The sequence below is a fragment of the Protopterus annectens genome, chromosome 11.part0 (genome assembly GCF_019279795.1).
Source record: "Protopterus annectens isolate FY-2018-M chromosome 11.part0, PAN1.0, whole genome shotgun sequence".
Lineage (NCBI taxonomy): Eukaryota > Metazoa > Chordata > Ceratodontiformes > Protopteridae > Protopterus > Protopterus annectens.
The window spans coordinates 1488376823-1488401792 of NC_056745.1; the positions used below are offsets into that span (position 1 = coordinate 1488376823).

A 24970-nucleotide genomic window follows, 5' to 3' on the forward strand; every position below is an offset into this window, starting at 1 on the left:
ATTACAAAAATGCCAGCAGAGGAATGTGTTCAAATTGTCACCATTTATTAACTTTAAACGCAAAATAAAAAACATTTTTCGTTCCACTAAATTGCGAAACTTCTTCAGAAAAGACGCTCTACTCTTAGACGCACTTATATTTATAACCTTTAGGTATTACCTACTAACTTTGGCGCCAAAAAATATACATCAATTAAGAATTAATTTACTTAAAGTTATCTTAACCCATAAAAAAGTCCTAGTCATAAAATACGTATTCATTTATAACATTTAAAACTTCTCAAATCGGTGAACACAATTTAGGTAGATGCAAGCACATAAAACCTAATAAATGCAGCCAAAAACTACATTAAAAACGCAGCCAAAAACTACATTAAAAAATTATCTTATAAATATTTTGTAAATGCATATAAAAGGAAGGAAACCTTTACTTCATAGATACATCAATATTACCATCAAATAAAACATCATAAAATACATAACATACATAATCCATTATTTGCAAACGATATGAATTATAAATTATAAGTCACAAAATTAAGCAGAAAATTTAGCAGAAACAATTTGCGACCTTAAACTTTTTGTTAGGAAATTGAACTTTAGAAACTTATTTGGGGAACAACATGTGACTAATAGTGAATGTAGGGTCGCAAGCTGCTATAATCCACCTCTTCATAGTACACTGTCTATGTTTGAAAGAATTTGTGAAGTAGACTTGAGAGAATTAAATAAGAAAAAAACATAATTTATAGACAATTTAAGTGAAGAGGAGAGGCAGAGCCTTGATTGTTTATTAAAAGCCAATATACGCATTATGAACCCTGATAAGGGAGGGGGATTGGTTTTTATGGATGTACCAGATTATTTACAACATATAAGGGATATTTTAACAACAGACGCACATGAATTAGCATTTCGTAATGAATATAATAAAGCTAATCAAGTCATCAAAAGTTTAATCAATGAATTATTCATTGAAGCTAGAATTGATGTTCATTTATTCAACTACTTGATGATAATAGCACCAAAGGTACCCTGTATTTTTGGGGTGCCTAAAATTCATAAGAACCTTTATAACCCCCCATTCAGGGCGATAGTGGATGGAAGAAATTCCTCCACATTTGCATGTGCCAAATTTGTCGACTCTATTCTTAAGAAGTATGTAAAAAAGGAAGAATGCATTTTAAAAGATTCTTGGATGTTTCTAGAGAGGTTGAATACATTTCCGTATAAAGAAAATTACAATTTCCTGACTATAGATGTCAGGGAATTATATTCTAGTATTCCACATATCCAAGGAATAGAATGGGTAACCGCAAGGATGCGTCAGCAACAAGCCCTGGAATCTGAGATATCCCTAATTCAGGAATTATTGGATATCATTTTATCTTATAATTTTATATTTTTTGATAAGCAATACTATATTCAGAAAAAAGGGGTGGCAATGGGATCACCGTGTGGTTCAAGCTATGCAAATTTAGTAATGTCATTTTGGGAAAACACATACCTTTTTCCCAATGGTTTGTTTCAAAATATGGTGAAATTTTATGTGAGGTTTATTGACGACATCTTTTTAATAGTTGAAGGATGCGCATAAATGGTATCAAATTTGGTCGATGAGATGAACCGATCGACTGATTTTTTGAACTTCACATATATTTTTTTGATACAACATCTATTTCATATTTAGATGTATTTTTGATAAAAAATAATGAAAAACAACAATACGAAGCTAGTATTTACCGAAAACCAACATATTCAAATAAGTTTTTGCATTTTTCCAGTGCGCACCCCTTACATCAAAAACGTGCAGTGCTAAAAGGACAATCTGTCCGGGCAGCGAGAATGGTGACAACTAATCAGAAATTTCAAGCTGAATGTGTTGTTCTAAAACAAATGTTTTTGAATAGGGCATATCCAGAAGACCTTATAGAGGGAATAATTACTGAAGTGACATCTAAAAGAATGAATGGCATTTTTACTGCTATTTTAACAAATAGAGCTGAAATGAGCTCTAATGGATTTAATGAATATGAATACTTATCTTGTAATCAGAATTCATATAATTTACAAAATGTCCTTAGTAATTTATTAAATCTGGCATGTATATTTAGTTTTTGTTCTAATTATACATACATAAAGGAGATTATATTTAAAAATTGCGTTTTGATCAATGGTGATACTTCTTTGGGTTTTGATACTCAGACTAAACCAAAGATCGTGTGGAGAAAAGCCATTAGTTTTAAACAAATGTTCCAAAAGCAAAGACATCCCTTTATAAGAAATGTAGGAATGACACAATGTGGTAATTGCTCAATTTGTTATGTGATGGAAATAGGCAACAGTATTGTTATTAATGGATATAAAATAAATATCACAAGGAAATTTAACTGCACAACTAAGAGAGTTGTATATATAGCCCAATGCCAAGCTTGTCCATGTTTTTACGTTGGCAAGACGGATAGAAAATTTAGAGAGAGGGTATTGGAGCATTTGAGATGCATTAACCAACTTAAAGAAGAAAATGCGTTAGCAAGACATATAATAATGTTTCCTAATCATAAGTTTAAGTTTAAAATTATACAAGTAAATCAAGATGAGAGAGGTGGACCTATATCATTAATGCTTGAGAAAATTGAACTCTTATGGCAGATTAGGCTTAATGCCTATGTGTATCCAGGTCTAAATGACAAATGCAATATAATGTGTTTGTTAAAGTTAAAAAGTCAGATAAGATAAATATAACATCCATATTTATAAATTTATGTTTTTGAGTGTTTATGATTTATGATTTTTGTGACTTAGAATTTATAATTCATATCGTTTACAAATAATGGATTATGTATTTTATGTATTTTATGATGTTTTATTTGATGGTAATATTGATGTATGTATGAAGTAAAGGTTTCCTTCCTTTTATATGCATTTACAAAATATTTATAAGATAATTTTTTAATGTAGTTTTTCCCTGCATTTTTAATGTAGTTTTTAATGTAGTTTTTGGCTGCATTTATTCGGTTTTATGTGCTTGCATCTACCTAAATTGTGTTCACTGATTTGAGAAGTTTTAAATGTTATAAATGAATACGTATTTTATGACTAGGACTTTTTTATGGGTTAAGATAACTTTAAATAAATTAATTCTTAATTGATGTATATTTTTTTGGCACCAAAGTTAGTAGGTAATACCTAAAGGTTATAAATATAAGTGCGTCTATGAGTAGAGCGTCTTTTCTGAAGAAGTTTCGCAATTTAGTGGAACGAAAAACGTTTTTTATTTTGCGTTTAAAGTTAATAAACGGTGACAATTTGAACACATTCTTCTGCTGGCATTTTTATAATAGAATGGCTTGGATATGGTGCCAGGTCCAGTTAATACATTACAGTTAACTGATCTCCTTGACTTCAAACATGAGTCATTAACTATGCCAGAACCAATGTCTGACACGTTTGGCCTGTCTTGATGTGCTTGGTCCAGTTATTAAACAAATTGTTCCTGTTTCATTAAGTACTGGAGTTTTTCCATCCAGTTTAAAGGATGCCCTAGTTACCCCAAAACTAAGGACGCATCATTTGGGTCCCGATAAGCTACACAAATACTGCTCCCACTTCTAACTTTGCTTTACATGCAAGGCTGTTGGAAACGCTATTTTCTTATAGCTTCATTCCACTCTAGAAGGTGCTGCACTCAGAATACATTTTTGTCTGGTTTCCTCACTAGACGCAGCATTGACATGGCTTTTATTCTTGTCTGGTTTCCGCACTAGACGCAGCATTGACATGGCTTTTATTCTTGTCTGGTTTCCGCACTAGACGCAGCACTGACATGGCTTTTACTTTAGACTTGCATAATCTCCTTACGGTGAGGGTGTAACGGTGTCACTCTGTGTTGATTCTCCCTAATCTACTTCTGAATTTGATATGGTTTACAACAACATTCTCTCAAACCACTTGTGGACTTCCTGTGAGTTCTCCAAAATAGTCTGTGTCCTACCTTTCAAGGTACACTCAATAGATGATGTCTAGGATTAATCCTTCATCACCTTATTCGGACACATCTGTGGCTTGGCACATTTAATTTTACATCCTTTGTCAGTCCCTATTTACATTCTTCCATTGGCAGATCTTTGGGTGGAGATCTTCAGTATCAGCTAAGCTAATGACACACAGCCTTACACATCTCTCTGAATATAATGCCTCTGTGGATCAATTAGGTAATAACCCAGGATGCATCCAAAAGTGAATGACCGTTGACCATGTTTGTCCCACCTCATCTCAGACCACTGCTACAGCTGTTCATGGGTCTTTAAGTGACACAAACTGTCCAGTGTCGAATCAGCTTGTTATTCATAGTTGTGATAAGCTGACATTTGGAACGAGGTAAAAGGCTTGATGTGGTTATAGACAAACGACTGACACTTAGGGACAAGGTGTCATCTGATGTTTCATTACCTTTTTACCATCTAAGAAATATGTGCAGCTTTAGCCCCTTCATGCTGCACAGAACCTCTCAGTGGTGGTGCACAGAACCTCTCAGTGGTGGTGCACAGAACCTCTCAGTGCTGGTGCACAGAACCTCTCAGTGGTGGTGCATCGATGCCGTTTCCTTCACATCCTCATTACTGTAACTCCCTGTACCTGGAGCTGCCTACCTGTATGCTCTATCATTTGCAATTAGTATTTATTACTGCTGTTGCTTACAGGTGCTTCTAGTTATGTTCATATTACACAAGTACTGCAGAGACTGCACTGATTTCCAGCCCTTCTTTGTATCAGCGTCAGTCTCACTGTTATTTATGCCTACACATGATGGGTCTCACAAATCCTAAGGGTCTCTTGATCCCTTACAGTCTCCTGATACTCCTAAGTGTGCTTCTACCCTGCGGTTGTTAGAGTACATTTTTTGTTCTATTCTTACTTTATTTTATTTGTTACTGAGAAAAACCTGCTAGGTACAAGAATCATTCACTGGCACTGGGAATGTTGTTTGAGTAAATGACTTTCTTGGAGTCACATGGTAGCCACAGGAAGACACAGAAAATCATGTTGCACTATGGGATAAAGCTGACTAGCAGTTTACCGACTCAGTATCAATATCTTGAAGGTGAAGCTCTGAGCTAAACTACCAGTTACCTATTTATACTATTCCCAGCCTGCACACATCTGGAACCATCTCCCAAAGTGACTGAGTAAATCCTCTATGCTGACAGGCAGCAAGAGCTCCTTAAAATGTTGTCTGTTTAATCTGGACTATGACATCATTTCATTTTAAGCAATCGTAAGACATCATTTAATTTTAAGCAGTTATCTGCTGTTACTTTATAACTACATCACTTTTTAATGACCTATCACTGTGAAGACCATTTCTCGTTTTGTTTTTATTTGTGATGCTGCTTGGCTTTACGTAGCAGAATAAAACTAAACCAGAACTTGAACATGAAGTTTCAGTGTGATCCATTTACATCCCTGAACAATAATAAATTCAGCAAATCCTTTTTGATTCCACATCAGGGAAGTGATGTCAAGCATGTGTCATTCACAAGATGTCCCCCTGAGCTCCTTTATACTTTCCCCTCTTCTTCTGTGATGACTAGGCTTACAATAAACCCAGAATACACGAGGCAAAAGTACTCCTAAGAGCCCCTAGCTTGTCTTGGCAGAAGCAGTTTCCACTGCTTCATACCTACCTCCTGGGCAAACCACTATGCTTGTGCCCCAGCAAAGACTTCTGCCTCACCCCTCTGGCAATCTTCATTGTTCAACCTCATGTCTTGACTTCTCAGTTCCACTACTTGCAGTTAACCTTCCTTTTTTTTACCCCGAGTCATACAAATCCTCTTAATGCACAAACACACTCTACTCAGAAGACACACAACAATAAACAGAGCTGTGTTTTTATGTGAGTAGTAAATACAGTGTGCCAAATGAGTGTGAGGATGATCCATTTTCCACTCTAGTGCCTTTAAGTTTTTGACTACCTTTCCAAAACGTTCTCTTCTAGACTGAGTCCTGTCTTGAAGTTCATCTTAGCCACTTCCATTTCCCACTCAGGGCTAGACTCTTCCTCTGACAACACTGAACTTATGCAAAGGCTTTCTCAAAAGTACTTTTCTCCTCAGATGATCCATATTGTATTCTGCACAACCTTGAGATTTGTATTCCATAGGGGAGAAACTCACATTACCTCAGTTCGAACCAAACTTTTCCAGCAGATTTAAAATACCTATACTGGAATCCACTCCAGGATCCACCACAAGGACAATTTCTGAGCTTCAAGCTCTTTCATGTAATCCAAAATATTTGTTTTTTTACAGAGAGACAGAGTTGTAGTCTAACTCATGTTTCATATATAAAGTGGCTAGAGAGACAACCCCTAACCAGTCCATTAACATGAATACTTTTTCTCCCTGAGTATTCTAACCACAGAGAATATCTATTCTGCTCTGTAGACGCACACCAGCAGTGGAGATTCTACATTGATAGAGGCAAAGCTATCCAAAAAGACAAGATTTTGTGACTTTTGTAAAACTAAGTTAGTTCAAAAAGTTTCCAAGTCTACCTTGTCTATATGTTGTTTCCCTGCATACATTTACTGCTATGCTGAGTATGGAATGCCTCTCAATACAGTACCTAAGGCACATTATAACACAGCAGCCAGTGGCTACCTTAGCACCTCCTCCAGACATGCATCTTTAGATGGCATTTATGAGTAGTTACCTTGTTCTTCCTCCATACCTGTGCAAGACCGACTAAGCTGAATATAATATCCCTAGGCCACCCTTCTGGGTTTCTGTAATCTCTGGACCTTCTCCTGTTGGTTCAGAAGATAGACTTCTTCTTATCAGATATGAAAGTTATGCACTTGCCACAATGTTCTCTTTAAGACAGTCCATCCTTCATAACATACCCTCCCTCCCTCCTCCTCTTTTGGCATGGCTGGTTGATCTACAGAAAAAAGGCACCAGGGTGCATGCTGGGAAAGCAGTAGGAAATTTGCAGTCTGGGAAAGTTTTATTTGTCAAGCAGTCCTAATGTTTGCACTTCTTACTGATCTGTTACGGCAAGAATGCAACATACATTCCCTTCTTTGAGTGGGATCCTCAAATACAACTAAAACAATGACCAGAGTTATCAGCCAGGGAGTTTTCGCTTCCTCCTGAAAGCAACTGAACTGACAGAAACAAGCAATGATGCCTTTCCACAAACATGCATCTGTTGTAATCTCACAATACTCTCTTGGACCATTTGGGGACTTCCTGTGGTGCTCTGGGTTCTCTGAAATGGTCTGCCGCCTACCTCTCAGGGTGCAGTAAACTAAATCTGAAGGTATATGTCCTCTGAATCATGCATTCCTCACAACAGAGTTATTATTCCCTTCATCCAACATTTTTTATTTATCTGACATTCCAACATGTGTTCATGTACCTTGCCATCAGAAAAGCATGTTTCCTCAAAAAACAGGGTACAGTAATTTTGGTGCTCAGCTAATTGCCAGCTAGCTATTCAGATAAATGCCTGTTTCTGGAAAAGGAAAGCTCAGCATTGCTAGAAAATGAAGTATCTCCCTTTACCATGAGTGGTGTAGTCCTGACAATAGCAGGAGATAAGATACTGCCAGCCACATGGATACAACACTTTTCCGTAATTTTGGCTAACTATTTTCAATGATTTTTGCAGTCACTTGCTGCTAGGCGAAAAATTTGTCTGTACTCTTCTCAATCTCAGGGAAATGGCATTCTTCAAAAGATTCTGCTATTAGATAAAAAAAGTAACAAAATGTATCTATGAATAGGTACATTATGCACATCTGACAGTCAAAAACAAAATTAGAACAGCAGTTGAGTGTTCAAATTTCTGTTATTTTGTTTTAGTTTACAGTTAGCTTCTTAGATAACAAAATATAGATTTTCTGCATTTTCGGTCACCATTTATTACTATATTATTACTATTATTTGATTACAGGGAAAGTCCGGCTGAGTAGAAGCCCATTTTCAGCGGAGGCCTGGGGAGAAAAGCTTCAAATTATTACAAACCATTTTAAGAACTATAATTATACAATCTTCAAAAATAAAACAAAAACATCTGCAGTTCAACTAATTACAACAAATTAGACATAATATAGAAACATTGGTTAAGAATTGATACAAGTTATATGACAATCATTTAATATTTACAGAAATTTTAGACTGTACAGAAATTCAAGGTAAATTAGTCTAATACAAACAGGAACTGCAATATGAAGTGAGGGAAAACAGGCTTATAGTATATTTAGCGAGAAAGCCAGGGAAGAGAATTAGATAGCAGTAAGGAAGTAAGTAAAAACAAAGAATAAGGCGGTATAAGGAATGCAAAGGTGGTTGTTCACATTTAGGGATATAGTTTATTCTGGTTTTGAGGAAGAACAGAGCCCGGCAAGAAAGACTAAAGAAAATGGCGTTGGCTGCTTGTTTTATACCCCTGACGACCTGATGTCAGGGAAGGGGCGACAGCAACTGATGCAGGACCCAAGACTTTGGAATTCAGGCCGACTGAGGGCAACCTGCCAGCAGGATTACGCAAATGTAACGACTGCAACAGTGAAACACGAAGAACATCAGAGCCAGACTTTAGCTAGGAAGTCTTTCAGACTGGGTTTGAAAGATGGGAGGGAGGCATAGACCTGATGAATACAGGTAAGGAATTCCAGGCCTTAGCAACCTTGTATGAGTACAGATAGTGCCCAGCACATTTGGTAGGTCTGTAGACAGACAGGAGATTTTGGTCACTGGATCACAATTACTGACTGGGAACACAATTGTATAGAATGTTTTTTAGTGCTGGACAGGCAGATGGATGCTGGATTATTTTACAGGTGGTTAGAAGTTGTGTATATGTTAGTTGATGTGACAGTTCTAACCAATTAAGGCTTTTCAGTGCTTTACAATGGTGGGTTCTGAAAGGGGTATGTGCTGTAAATTTAGCAACTTTGTTAGGGTCTATATTATGTGATCAAAGGATCTCTTCTTCAAAAACATAATAACTGGCACATATACAGCGAACACTATAAACCGCAAACAGCCACGTCCTCAAATTTTTTCCTCGGGAAAAACATTCAGTTGGCCGTTATCGGGAATTGCCCTTTTCTTCAATGTAGAGCGATCTCAGAGTTGGTACATTTAGTTAGGGGGTGTGGGGGGGGCGAAGCTCCCACTTAATTAGTGTTTTAAAGTTTGTTTTTTTATTTTACGGCCATGTGAATTTTTTCCCAAGGAAAAAATTCAAGGAAGTGGCTGTTTGCGCTTTACAGCGTTTGCTGTATACGTGTCAATTATTATGTGTTCGAAGAAGAGATTCTTCAATCACATAATATAGACACCTTTGTTACAGCATTCTTCAAGTTTTAATTTTTGTGAAGCCTGAATGTTATGAAGGATAGGAGCGCCATAAATAAGTGTGGGGAGGGAATTAGTAGTGGCAAGCATAGTTTTAGTCATGTCAGTGAGAAAGTTTTTGGCTCTGTAAAGCATCCCTAGTTTTTGATGACTTTTTCTTATGCAGTTTTGTATATGCAGGTCAAATGTAAGATTATCATCCACTATCACCCCTAATAATTTGTATGAGAAGTGACTTCAGTGGTTGTGTTATCAAGAGACAGATAGGACTTTAATTTTTTTTTCATGAGAGAGGAATTTGGGGAAAAAAGTAGTAATTTGGTCTTTTTTGGTCGAGCATGAGTTGTGAGTTACAAAGCAACGTTTATGTGGCTGGTAAAGCCTTTTTATTTTGGACGTGTCAGATGGTTGTCAGACTAATGATTTTATAAATGTGGCATTCTTGCTGTAAACCTAGATTAAACTGAATTACCAGAGTAACTACAGAAAGTTCTGAGATGCATGCAAACACCATTAGCAACATGACAAAGATAACCTTGCAGCAAGAAATATTTTTTGCTCCATTTGACAGTAGTTCCATTATAGCTCCGACTTCAACTGAAATAATTAAGCTGTAAACTGTGTACATAAAATAAATTATCTGCTGTCATAAACAGATTGTGAAACAGCAATGAGCATAAATTACAAAACATTTAGGCTTGTGTAAACTGTATCATTAAAATACAAATTTCAAGATAAACAGCTGGTCATGATTCAGAGAATTTAACAATGCAAATATATATATATGGTAAATAAAAGTTACATTCTTAGTAAAATGTAAGCACACAAACGCTTCTGAGATACGGTTTCTTTGCAACATGGTCTTAAAGAGATGCAACAATTTTCATTATATCTATAAGAAAATGTGCAGCTCTATAACAGTAACACTAATGCCACAGGTATTGCAGCTACTTTGGCACATAAAAACTTTATCCTGCTGCTTGGACCTCTAATTCCCATCATGCTCCATGACTGCCTATCTCTCCAAATCTTCTCTGTGTCTTCAGTCAGTAAACAATGGCCCCATGCTGCCATTTGTCAAATTCTTGCTATATTTATTTATTCTTATAAGTACAGTTTTATTTATTTCATTTTCTTTAATGTTTCTCTCTAGCTTTTTTGTCAAGATTGTTATTGGTTTTGACAATTTTTCCTGACAAACCTATTATTTTGTGTTTCATTTTTTTTTTATCTTGCTCCTCCCCCCAAACTTGCACTATCTCATGAGCCCATCCAAATGTATGATGGGAGCAGGTCAGTATCACCTACTGATAGACAGAGTGTCTTATTTAGGTGAGGTTCACAACTCTCACACATGTAAGTTGTGTAAACACTTTAACAGATGTATTATAAGATGTTGCAAGAATGTCATGTGACTTCACCTTACTGGAAAGTCTCCTTCAATTCAAACAGAGTCAGGTGAACCTTTTGGGTCTTCCTCATCTGCCTCCTCTTCCTCCCCTAACATGTCTAAACTATCCAAACCTTCAGAACAGGGAAAATGTTTCTCTTACCTTCATGAAATTAATAAGAAGACAGTCAAATCAATCTGTGTATCTTGCCAGGTCTCTCCTCCTTCTGTTTTACCTATTAAACCTGCTATTAAAATGTTTGCTAACACTGCCAACAGTTCATCAGAAACACTGGAATGTCTTGCTGTTGCTGTAAGGGAATATTCAACCAGCAACAACGATGTCCACCCTTCCCCTGTCCTGTCTGTCATAGGCTGTTGTCTGATCTCAGGGCAGACACTCTACTTCACCCCCATCCCAGGGTGCAGACAGTCATACAAAATTCATTCTCCCCCTCAATGTCCCCTCTCCAGTACCAGTGTTGGTGTTGCCAGTCTCACCTGGTACTGAAAGCATTTCACCATATACTAGAACACTTTCTCAAGCCTAATGTAAAAACAGAGGCTAATTTAAACCAGAAGTTACATTTGCCTATGCTCTTACAGTAGTAAAATCACAGAAATACTGATAGAACCCATGTAGTCAAAAAAGGGAAAGCCACCTCAAGCAGTAGACCCGTAACAAGCAGCGTACCCCAGGGTTTGGTCTTGGGGCCTCTGTTATTTGGGATACACTTTTCTGAGGTGCAGGCCAAAACCAGTGGGTTATGGCTGACCAAGTTTGCAGATTACTGCAAGCTGGGTGCTGTCATCAATTCCCCTAGTGATGTGGACATCCTCAAAGAGGGTCTCACTCAGACAAATGATTGGTGCCAGAAACATAGTCTCAAGCTGAATACCACAAAATGCATCACCATTCCCTTTGGAGAGAGTGATGTCCCCACAAATTATCACATTAATAACAATGTCCTAAGGACTCAATCAGTCATGAGGGATTTCGGCACCCAGGTTGACAGCAACCTGACTTTTGACCACTGCGTTGCTTCCGTGGTACGGAATGCCTTCTACAAGGCCCATCTCATGGGTAAGGGTATCTCATCCAGGGACAAGGAGGTCATAACATCCCTGTATTCTTCCCTTATAATGCTCATTGTTGAGTACAATGCACCTTTACGCATGTACCTCATAAAGCACAAGCAGCAGCTGGAGAGACCACAGAAGTTCCTCACCAGGAGAAACCAGGGTCTCAAACATCGACCATACAGAGATATGCTAAAAGCCCTGTCCCTCTACTCAGTTTCATACAGACTCCTCATAGGTGACCTCTGTCTGGCATACAAGGCGATCATGGACCCCACCTTGATGGGACTGTTGCATATCCACAAGTCAAGCTCCACTCAAGTAACCCGCACACACGCCCTCAACCTGGTCTGTGACATCAACAAGACTTTTGGAATGTACCTCACAAGACATAGCAGCTGGAAAGGCCACAGAAGTACCTCACAAAGAGGATTACTGGCCTCAAACAAATGCCCTAAACTGACCGCCTCAAAAAACTCCAGCTTTACTCTGTAGCATATCGCCTACTCCGAGGTGATCTCTGCCTAACATATAAAGCTATGTCAAACCCAGAGCTGTTGGACATGCTACACCTAAAGTAATCCCAATCCCTCCGAGCTACACGCTCTAGGGACCTAAACCTTGTCACCACAATAAACAGGACATGCTGGAGGGATAGATTCCTGTCCCAGAGACTTCCCATACTCTGGAACAGGCTACCCATTTATGTCAAGTAAAGTTCTTCATTAGCACTCTTCAAGAAAAATCTTGATGAATGGATGGGAAATAGGAAATACACCCCGGGGATCACTTCTGTGTATCTGCACGACAGTGGCACAGGAAAATAACTTTCTTGGGTGGCGTAAGCCAGCGAACCTTGTTGGCTAGGCTTATGTAGGCCCTTGGGCCGATAGCCTAGTACCTACCTATGAACCTATGACTTGTTGGCGGGACAAATTTGTGTCCCAGAGAATCCCTCATCTACGGAATAGACTCCTTCTCCACATCAAGCAGAGCACCACTTTACCCCTTTTTAAGGGCAACCTGGATAACTGGATGGGAAACAGAAAATATACCCCTGGGATTCCACCCATGTCCCTTCTAGACAGGGACATTGGGTGCTCATTTGTGTAAACATGGATTGAATTCTTGGCTAAACTTATAAGAGCCTCAGGGCCAATAGCCTAGTAACCTCCTATGATCCTATGAAAGTATCCTCACTCATGAAACAAAGAAAATCCTTATAAACATCAAAAAAAGAAAAAACGGAGGCTACAAATCACGCCAGTCAAGTTAGAACCAAATTCCTTTACTAAAATTTTGTAAGCGCTTTCATGCAAAACGTTGCTTGCACTTCTTCAGACAAAATTAGAATAAAACACATGACATTTTATATAAAAATACTTGAGCCAAGCCCCAAGTTAATTGATTGTGCAAGCCCTAATTTAATTAAAAATTTTAAAACAATTAATACCAAATTTGAAGCTTCAGGCTCAAGAAGCACATAAACTTCTGTTGCTTTACATTCTTAATATTATTCTACCATACCAACTACTAACAACATATGCAGCAAAGTGCAACTTGTTTTTACACACAGACAAATCACAGGGAAACACTGCAATATTTCCTGAAAAATTATATATGTATATGTGTTGTTTTTTTTTAAAAATATTTTATAAAATAAATTGTGTTATAAAGTAAATTTAATGCCAAAATTAACTGTAATAAGAAAAACCTTATTTATTCTATGTATATTTTCCAAAATTTATTTATATTGTTTTTAAAATAAACCCATGTTTTCCAGATCCAATAAATTTTATTCTTTTATATCCAAAAGAACAAAAATAAAAATAAAATACCTAAACATTTGTATGTGTTGAAAAAAATATGTGTGTATATATATATATATATATATATATATATATATATATATATATATATATATATATATATATATATATATATATATATATATATATATATATATAGGCTTCTATCTGTCTAAGGCTTTAATATTAAGTAAACATTTAATGGAACACATATCATTAATGCCTGGATGAGTATATGCATTTGTTTTCAGTTGCCAAAGAAGCTTATGTTCCTGCAACTTTAAGCACCATGCCCCCCCCCCTAGGATTTTTGTCAACCTTTTCCACAACATTGAACAAAAAACTATGGGAATTATTTTCGATAATGTGCTTAGCTAAAGCGTTTGATGGGTTTTGTTTAGATATAGCATATAGATGTTCATAGATTCTGGTTTTTAATAACCTTTCTGTTTTACCAAAGTAATAAGCCGGGCATTCTTTACACTTTGCAAGGTATACCACCCCCTGGCTTTCACAATTATATTTATCATTGATGTAATATTTGATGCCTCTAATAATAAAGGTTGAACCTGTCTGTATGAAACTACAATATCTACATCTACCACACTTAAACATACCCTTATTAACTTTAAAAGTTCTAAGCGGAAGTTCTAATAAGTTTTTTGTAGAGAGAGCTTTCTTATATACTATATTCGGTTTGGAACCCAATAGGGAATGTAATTTTCTATCTTGTGTAATACATTCCCAATTGTTTTGTAAGACACATCTAATATGTGTAGCATAAGAATTGAATTGTGTCAAGAAACTAATATTATAATTAGTTTCAATGTTGCTGTTATTCTCACTTTCGATGATGTTATTAACCAAAATAGTGTCTTGGTCTATGTTATCAAAAACACTATTTGTCCCTTTAAAAATTGGGCTAAACAATCCAGCCTTCCTTTTGTTATTAACTTCAACATAAACTACATTTATTAGTTTATCCGGATACCCTCTGTTGTTAAACATTTCCCAAAGCTTCCAACACTCTTCTTTGAATGCTTCATCCGTGGAACACATTCGGGAAGCGTGGACAAACTGTCCTTTAACCACCCCTTTCTTTTGATGGTAGGGGTGGCAACTGGTAAAATGTAGGAATGAATTGCTATATGTAGGTTTTCTATGAATTTTTGTGGAAAAAGTATTCTCTGCTATATCTTTTTTGATATTGATATCTAGAAAGTTAATAGATGCATCTCCAATTTCTTAAGTGAAATCTAAAAAGGAAGTGAAAGAATTCATTTCACTAATTAACTGTATAGCCTCATCTCGTGTGCCATTAACTATCATTAGGATATCATCTTGATAGCGTGTATACCACACTATAATTTTGTTAAAAAGGTCACGAGGAAAAAGCAGTGTCCGCTCCCAATAAGCCATTACTGTATTGGCGAAACTTCCCCCAACCGGGGAACCCATCGCTACCCCTGTTTGTTGTAAATATATATCCTTTTTAAACATAAAATAGTTGTTCTCCAAAATTATTTCCAAAATGGAAATAATTAAATCCACATCTATATGCTATATCTAAACAAAACCCATCAAACGCTTTAGCTATGCACATTATCGAAAATAATTCCCATAGTTTTTTGTTCAATGTTGTGGAAAAGGTTGACAAAAATCCTAGGGGGGGGGGGCATGGTGCTTAAAGTTGCAGGAACATGAGCTTCTTTGGCAACTGAAAACAAATGCATATACTCATCCAGGCATTAATGATATGTGTTCCATTAAATGTTTACTTAATATTAAAGCCTTGGACAGATAGAAGCCTATATATATATATATATATATATATATATATATATATATATATATATATATATATATATATACACATATTTTTTTCAACACATACAAATGTTTAGGTATTTTATTTTTATTTTTGTTCTTTTGGATATAAAAGAATAAAATTTATTGGATATGGAAAACATGGGTTTATTTTAAAAACAATATAAATAAATTTTGGAAAATATACATAGAATAAATAAGGTTTTTCTTATTACAGTTAATTTTGGTATTAAATTTACTTTATAACACAATTTATTTTATAAAATATTTTTTAAAAAAACAACACATATACATATACATATATAATTTTTCAGGAGACCTTTCAGGAAATATTGCAGTGTTTCCTGTGATTTGTCTGTGTGTAAAAACAAGTTGCACTTTGCTGCATATGTTGTTAGTAGTTGGTATGGTAGAATAATATTAAGAATGTAAAGCAACAGAAGTTTATGTGCTTCTTGAGCCTGAAGCTTCAAATTTGGTATTAATTGTTTTAAAATTGTTAATTAAATTAGGGCTTGGACAATCAATTAACTTGGGGCTTGGCTCAAGTATTTTTATATAAAATGTCATGTGTTTTATTCTAATTTTGTCTGAAGAAGTGCAAGCAACGTTTTGCATGAAAGCGCTTACAAAATTTTAGTAAAGGAATTTGGTTCTAACTTGACTGGCGTGATTTGTAGCCTCCGTTTTTTCTTTTTTCAACGTTTATAAGGATTTTCTTTGTTTCATGGCTGAAAGTAACGGCGGCTTGCAATCGTAGTCACAAGATTTGTTTGGCTCCAGCCCAACACCTAACAGAACCAACGAAGATGTCGATGCAGTTGGATACCTAACTGCTTTAATTCATCAACTAACACAACGTGTTGAAGTTCTAGCTACAAGAGTTGAGTCCCAAAGTTCCAGAAATTTTCCAGCTGTTCGTCCTAGAACAGGTACAACCTTTCAAACTTTACCAGCTTTGGGACTTCCATCAACGAATAACCTACCAACTACTTTCGCTGGTGCAGCGAGTCCTAATATTACCTCCTCAGGTAGCATTCCTCTTGGACAGGGAAGAGGTCAGGCTACTCAATTTGGAAATGGCAGTCAACGTGAAAATAATGCTATTTCCAACGATTTACCTGTACTTGAAGAGTTCTGCAAAGTACCCGACATTAATTTTCACCTATTGGGTAATACAGATGCAGCGAACCAGCAGAGAGTGCAGGACAATGACAATAACTGCAACATAGTTGTTAATCTCAAACAACTAGACGGCCATCTATTAAAATTTAAAAAGCTGCAGGTTGAAATTATATATCTGCATGAATGTATAAATCTTAAAATTGTTCCAAAGGGTCTCCGACAGTGGAAGTACCCATCAGGAACAATAAAGCAATCAGATTTTCATTTACGCTTAATTCAGCATTTTGACCAGCAAGGGTTTCAGTTTTTAGAACTGCTAATCGAAGAATACTCTCAACAAATGGCAGTTCTAAAAGAAAAATTAATAGTCACGGATAAATTGATTAAAACTGATCCAAGCTTTTCCCGTTACGAGTATGATTACATTAGAATCTACTCGAGTATTAATGTCTTGATTAATAAAATTGGTGAAACAAAAAAGAGGAAAATTCATAGGGATATGTTAGCCTATGAAAAAGGGACTGCCTATCCGGATCCGCCGGTTAACAAGAATGCGCATGTCAATTCCTCTACGGCATGCGCATCTAGTCACCCTCCAGATACAGATACACATTCTGCAGGGGAAGGTGATTTGGATACTTTCCTGAACATAGACAACAGTCATTTTTCGAATAATGATGTATCTCCCCAAGATTTGCGACGTAGTGAGCGTATCAACAACAAGAAGAGAGTTGTTAATCAAAACAACCAGTCTAACACAAAACAAAACCAGCAACAGGGTTTTCAGCAGAACCAGTACGGTCCCCGGAAGAAAATGAGTTGGAACCGCAAAGGCCACAACAAATTCGGTGCCAACAAGCGGAAGGGCCGATAGAGGTAATAGACAATGAAAACCAAAGCTCTTTAAACATTTTGTCAAGTAAGAGCAATGACTTTAAGGTGTATAATTTTACAGACCTAGAAATCTGTTCTGACTTTATCGAATTTTTAGCTAAAGGCTTCACTTTTGTCTTGCCTCCGAGGTTTGATATTGCTAAAGTGCTTTGTGATTTGAAATTATTCGTTCACAAATTAAATTTAAGAATGTTCTTTGGTGACAAAAATGTTAATCAATTCACTAATGAACATGTTTCAAGTGTATTTAATCCCCCTTTAGACAACAACTTAATGGTTTTTGAAAAAATTACAGAAATTCATTTAAGGGGTTTGTATAAAGAAATTGGAAAAAATAGATTGATGTCGCCTAAGGAAATTGAACTGATAACACTTATGAGAGTTCATGAGATACGAGTAATGAAGCCTGATAAAGGCGGGGGAGCTATTTTGATGCATGAAAATGATTATGTTGAAAAAATGTATCTTTTACTTTCCTCTGAAGAATATAAAAAAGTATCACTAAATGAATTTAATCAAGCTTACCAAAGAATCAGGGATTTTTTGAGTGATTTATTCATTAATGGCTGTATTTCACTTGATTTGTATCATTATTTTTCCATGCCAGCACCTCTTACCCCAGTGTTGTTTGGCATCCCGAAACTTCACAAAAATATCCAGGACCCCCCATTTAGGCCCATAATAGACGGGTGGAACTCTATTACCTATCCCTGTGCCAAATGGGTAGACAACAAGTTGAAAGAGTTTCTTAGGACAGAAAGACAGATATGTAAAGATTCCTGGCATGTCCTAAAGAGTCTAAATGAGATTCCTTTTAAAGCTGATTTAATATTTTTGACAGCAGATGTTAAGAACTTATATACTGTTATTCCTCATGTAATAGGACTAGAATGGGTCCGTGATTTTTTACTGTTGAAAAAGTGTCCAGGGAATGATGTGGATTTAATTATTTCCATTTTGGAAATAATTTTGGAGAACAACTATTTTATGTTTAAAAAGGATATATATTTACAACAAACAGGGGTATTTAATATTTTTGACAGCGGATGTTAAGAACTTATATACTGTTATTCCTCATGTAATAGGACTAGAATGGGTCCGTGATTTTTTACTGTTGAAAAAGTGTCCAGGGAATGATGTGGATTTAATTATTTCCATTTTGGAAATAATTTTGGAGAACAACTATTTTATGTTTAAAAAGGATATATATTTACAACAAACAGGGGTATTTAATATTTTTGACAGCGGATGTTAAGAACTTATATACTGTTATTCCTCATGTAATAGGACTAGAATGGGACCGTGATTTTTTACTGTTGAAAAAGTGTCCAGGGAATGATGTGGATTTAATTATTTCCATTTTGGAAATAATTTTGGAGAACAACTATTTTATGTTTAAAAAGGATATATATTTACAACAAACAGGGGTAGCGATGGGTTCCCCGGTTGGGGGAAGTTTCGCCAATACAGTAATGGCTTATTGGGAGCGGACACTGCTTTTTCCTCGTGACCTTTTTAACAAAATTATAGTGTGGTATACATGCTATCAAGATGATATCCTAATGATAGTTAATGGCACACGAGATGAGGCTATACAGTTAATTAGTGAAATGAATTCTTTCACTTCCTTTTCAGATTTCACTTATGAAATTGGAGATGAATCTATTAACTTTCTAGATATCAATATCAAAAAAGATATAGCAGAGAATACTTTTTCCACAAAAATTCATAGAAAACCTACATATAGCAATTCATTCCTACATTTTACCAGTTGCCACCCCTACCATCAAAAGAGGTGGTTAAAGGACAGTTTGTCCGCGCTTCCCGAATGTGTTCCATGGATGAAGCATTCAAAGAAGAGTGTTGGAAGCTTTGGGAAATGTTTAACAACAGAGGGTATCCGGATAAACTAATAAATGTAGTTTATGTTGAAGTTAATAACAAAAGGAAGGCTGGATTGTTTAGCCCAATTTTTAAAGGGAAAAATAGTGTTTTTGATAACATAGACCAAGACACTATTTTGGTTAATAACATCATCGAAAGTGAGAATAACAGCAACATTGAAACTAATTATAATATTAGTTTCTTGATACAATTCAATTCTTATGCTACACATATTAGATGTGTCTTACAAAACAATTGGGAATATATTACACAAGATAGAAAATTACATTCCCTATTGGGTTCCAAACCGAATATAGTATATAAGAAAGCTCTCTCTACAAAAAACTTATTAGAACTTCCGCTTAGAACTTTTAAAGTTAATAAGGGTATGTTTAAGTGTGGTAGATGTAGATATTGTAGTTTCATACAGACAGGTTCAACCTTTATTATTAGAGGCATCAAATATTACATCAATGATAAATATAATTGTGAAAGCCAGGGGGTGGTATACCTTGCAAAGTGTAAAGAATGCCCGGCTTATTACTTTGGTAAAACAGAAAGGTTATTAAAAACCAGAATCTATGAACATCTATATGCTATATCTAAACAAAACCCATCAAACGCTTTAGCTAAGCACATTATCGAAAATAATTCCCATAGTTTTTTGTTCAATGTTGTGGAAAAGGTTGACAAAAATCCTAGGGGGGGGGGCATGGTGCTTAAAGTTGCAGGAACATGAGCTTCTTTGGCAACTGAAAACAAATGCATATACTCATCCAGGCATTAATGATATGTGTTCCATTAAATGTTTACTTAATATTAAAGCCTTGGACAGATAGAAGCCTATATATATATATATATATATATATATATATATATATATATATATATATATATACACATATTTTTTTCAACACATACAAATGTTTAGGTATTTTATTTTTATTTTTGTTCTTTTGGATATAAAAGAATAAAATTTATTGGATATGGAAAACATGGGTTTATTTTAAAAACAATATAAATAAATTTTGGAAAATATACATAGAATAAATAAGGTTTTTCTTATTACAGTTAATTTTGGTATTAAATTTACTTTATAACACAATTTATTTTATAAAATATTTTTTAAAAAAACAACACATATACATATACATATATAATTTTTCAGGAGACCTTTCAGGAAATATTGCAGTGTTTCCCTGTGATTTGTCTGTGTGTAAAAACAAGTTGCACTTTGCTGCATATGTTGTTAGTAGTTGGTATGGTAGAATAATATTAAGAATGTAAAGCAACAGAAGTTTATGTGCTTCTTGAGCCTGAAGCTTCAAATTTGGTATTAATTGTTTTAAAATTGTTAATTAAATTAGGGCTTGGACAATCAATTAACTTGGGGCTTGGCTCAAGTATTTTTATATAAAATGTCATGTGTTTTATTCTAATTTTGTCTGAAGAAGTGCAAGCAACGTTTTGCATGAAAGCGCTTACAAAATTTTAGTAAAGGAATTTGGTTCTAACTTGACTGGCGTGATTTGTAGCCTCCGTTTTTTCTTTTTTCAAAGTATCCTCACTGTATGGATGTAAACACACAGTGAGTATCCTCACTGTATGGATGTAAACACACAGTGAGTATCCTCACTGTATGGATGTAAACACACAGTGAGTATCCTCACTGTATGGATGTAAACACACAGTGAGTATCCTCACTGTATGGATGTAAACACACAGTGAGTATCCTCACTGTATGGATGTAAACACACAGTGAGTATCCTCAGTGTATGGATGTAAACACACAGTGAGTATCCTCACTGTATGGATGTAAACACACAGTGAGTATCCTCAGTGTATGGATGTAAACACACAGTGAGTATCCTCACTGTATGGATAAACACACAGTGAGTATCCTCACTGTATGGATGTAAACACACAGTGAGTATCCTCACTGTATGGATGTAAACACACAGTGAGTATCCTCACTGTATGGATGTAAACACACAGTGAGTATCCTCACTGTATGGATAAACACACAGTGAGTATCCTCACTGTATGGATAAACACACAGTGAGTATCCTCACTGTATGGATGCAAACACACAGTGAGTATCCTCACTGTATGGATGTAAACACACAGTGAGTATCCTCACTGTATGGATGTAAACACACAATGCAGGTACTGATTCACTATGGGAATTCAAAACCTATTCCTGGTGAACATCCCTCTCAAGGTGAATGTTCCAAATGCCCTCACACTGTACAGCTGGGCAAAAATCAGTAAAAAGTTTTATTTTGCTGGGGTCAAGTCCTTCTACATCTCGCCCCCATGTGGAAGACTTGACTTTCCCACTCTGTTATTAATATGTACTGACTCTGCTGTTTTGCAAACCTCAAGAAAAAGAGAAAAAAAGACATTATTAAACCCCTCTCATACAGATCAGAATTACATGGCAAACCCATTCTGGGAGTTAGTGCAGTGGGTAGACTGCTTCAGGTGCTATCTTTTCAGGGCATCTGGGTTTGAGTAGATATAGGTCTGCCACTAAGGCACTATATTAAAATAACTAACTCTGATATGAGACATAATCTATAGCATTGCTTTCTTGTGTACTTCGAAACACAGAACTACATGAAATGATCAAAGGCAAAAAGGTTACTAAACAGTTCCTGTCGAAATGGTTTTCTAATTGTATTGTCTTCAGAGATTGATAAATATGGGAAATGGTGCAGTGATGTTTTAAAGCACATTCTGTAAGAGAGGTGTCCACTTCCACAATGTGTGCTTGGGTGCAGGGGTGTAGCCAGAGAATTTAATTTTACATGTATGTGCTGTTATACCTGCTCCCAACCCACTTAGCAGTTAAAAATTTGACCCATTACCCCCAACACTAAACAAATGTCTGTATCACTTTCCCTCTAAAACCATTAAATAGATAGTTTTTCAATCTATGCAACAGTCATTGGAGGCAGTAATTTAGACAACCATGGACATAGTGTGGCCTAAAAAGCCATGGTTTCACTAAGTGATGTCTACAAAATCAGCACAGTACTAACAGTGTGCTTAACTACACTCTTGCCTGGATAATACTTATGCAGCTGTGTCAAAACGGGTCTATATTATAACAGTGAACGCTTAAAATAGCGAACATTGTATAATAGCCCCTTAAAAAGCGAAACGGCAAAATGGCGAACAAAAATCGCTGACCCACACACACTCCATACTTAAATATACCAACTCCAAGATTGCACCACAGTGGAGGAAATGGCAAAGTCCCGAAAACAGCCCAGTGATTTTTTTCCCTGGGAAAAAATTGCTGTTTTGTGTTTTTTTTTTACGGTTTTGATTTAAACCGGTCGATAAAACAGCATTCGCTATTTTAAGCATTTGCTGATATAATAGGGAACCCTTCAAAACACTTTATGCTAAGAATAATAAACTGGATGGGACCTCTAAATCCAGGCAGACCTTCCTTTTGGTCACTGTTACCAAAAGAATGTTCCCACAGGAGAAAAACACAGCAGGACTGAGCTAGGAGCTCTGTCTTAGTTATTGACTGAGCTGGAGTTTGAAATGAAATACAACACTTATGGGCACTCACCATGATGACAGAGTTATAAGAACAGCTCCAGCTGCAGGAAGTTCCTACCACCTTCGCCTGCCTTCTGCGCCTCATTTTGTTTTCTTGGTCCAAACATGGACTGTTCCACTTGGGGAGCACATTATGGGAGCTGTAAGAAGCATTTAACATTCTGAACAAGTACTGTGTGAAGACAAATTCTAATACCAATGACCGCTAGACCTAGTTGTTCTTACAGCTGGAGCTCTTCTCACAAATTCGTCATTACAGCGAACGCGCCAAAAACCCAGTTTAAGCTACAATAATGTAGCACAGGAGTGTTGTTAAAGTCAGTGAACAACAATAAGAAAATCACACTTTTAGGACGTTACTTTTACTTAATAATGCTAAAGTAATCACATTTATGGATTCACTATTCATAAGTCTAGTGTTAAAAGCTTTCTACCCTCGGCACAGCAGAGGATGGTTTTGATCCATCGACTTTGGGGTTATGGGCCCAGCACAACTCCACTGCACTATTTTGAATGGTAAGATTTTTCAGTACAAAACTGTTTAAGACAAAAACAAATTTAAATACAAAAAAAGACACACATTGCTTATTACATCCACAACCATACTTGATCCCCATACGTATTTCACATTTTCTTGCCAATGAAAGTTATACTTATAAGTGAAGAAACTAAGAGGAGGATGGCAAATAACTAAATAATATTTTATCTTACAGTTAGTTATATATTAATTCTGTTTTTTTTTTCATTTAAAAGGTGTTGTACTTTGAAACACAGAACTACATGTAACTACACTCAGTTTACTTTTACTGCTGTATAGGAATTTTCAGAGTATGACAACACTTGTCTTAGAAACATATTTTGCTGTATTACTGACCTACTCACTGCCCAGCTGTACTGATATGATGCCCTGAGGTGACTGCTTTTTTAAAGGTACAGGGGGTGTACAATACAGGATGGGACCCTATAGTCCTTCAGGCAAATTAAGACAACAATACTTTCTATGAAGAGGGGTACACATGTGGATCTATTCTTCTGCATACAAATATGAGTTCTGCTGCAGTTTCATGTGAGAATAACAGAAACAGTAATACAATGAAAACTGTGGTGCAGTTATCATTTCTCAAAAGTTAGCACAGTAGTATAACTCTGAAATGTGTCACTAAAGTATGTAATACTGTTACGCCCCACTAACTTATAAACTATGCCAGGTACTGTTGTCTACCATAGAGACAACCACTGCTGGTCTGGCTTCAGGTAGGTGATGACAGAGGTATTTGTTAAAAGCCTTGGTATATCCTGTTACTTATTTAAGCAATAACCGACAATGTGGCATGGTACACTGGACGGTGCAGTGGTGCAGTGGTAGCATAGTCACTCCACAGTAATCGGTTTTCCGATTCAATTCTCGGCTGGAGTGCCTTCTGTGCGGAGTCTGCATGTCCTCCCTGCATTCGTGTTAGTTCCCTCTGGGTGCTCCGGTTTCCTCCCACATCAAAAAGACATGCATCTGGAGCATTTCTCCCCGGGCCTCTGCTGAAAATTGGCTTTGTTCCAAGTCAGACTTTCCCGGTTAACAAATGTTAAATAAATAAATAAATAATAAAAATATACTGAAGATTTACCCATGGTTGGCATGGTTTAATCACGAGGGCGAAGTCCAAGTGATTAAATAAAGCCAACCATGGGTAAACTTCAATATACCACAACCACGGAGTCAGTTACTGCTATTATACAATGACATTATTTAAGAAAAAAATACTTACTTTTCTTAAATAATGTCATTGTATAACAATGCATTACTGTTCTTCTGCGGCTAGTGGTATACTGCTTCCTTGTGTAGATCTTCTACACATGCGTATGGGACTTGCGTTCCCACGCATACCCAGTACATCAATGCTATGAAATGGAAACAATGGAGAAAAGAAAGTCTCCGTTATTCCATTTTTGTTTTCTTTTTTTCTATTTTAATTAAAAAAAACTTTAGGGCAGTTTAGGGATAGGAGAGAGAGACA

General features: G+C 36.1%; 1 protein-coding gene across 2 annotated transcripts in view; it reads right to left on the reverse strand.

Annotated features, from left to right (window-relative positions):
• LOC122815929 (mitogen-activated protein kinase 11-like) overlaps window positions 1-24970 on the reverse strand; it is an 836549-nt gene that overhangs the window by 138166 nt on the left and 673413 nt on the right. The window lies entirely within an intron of this gene.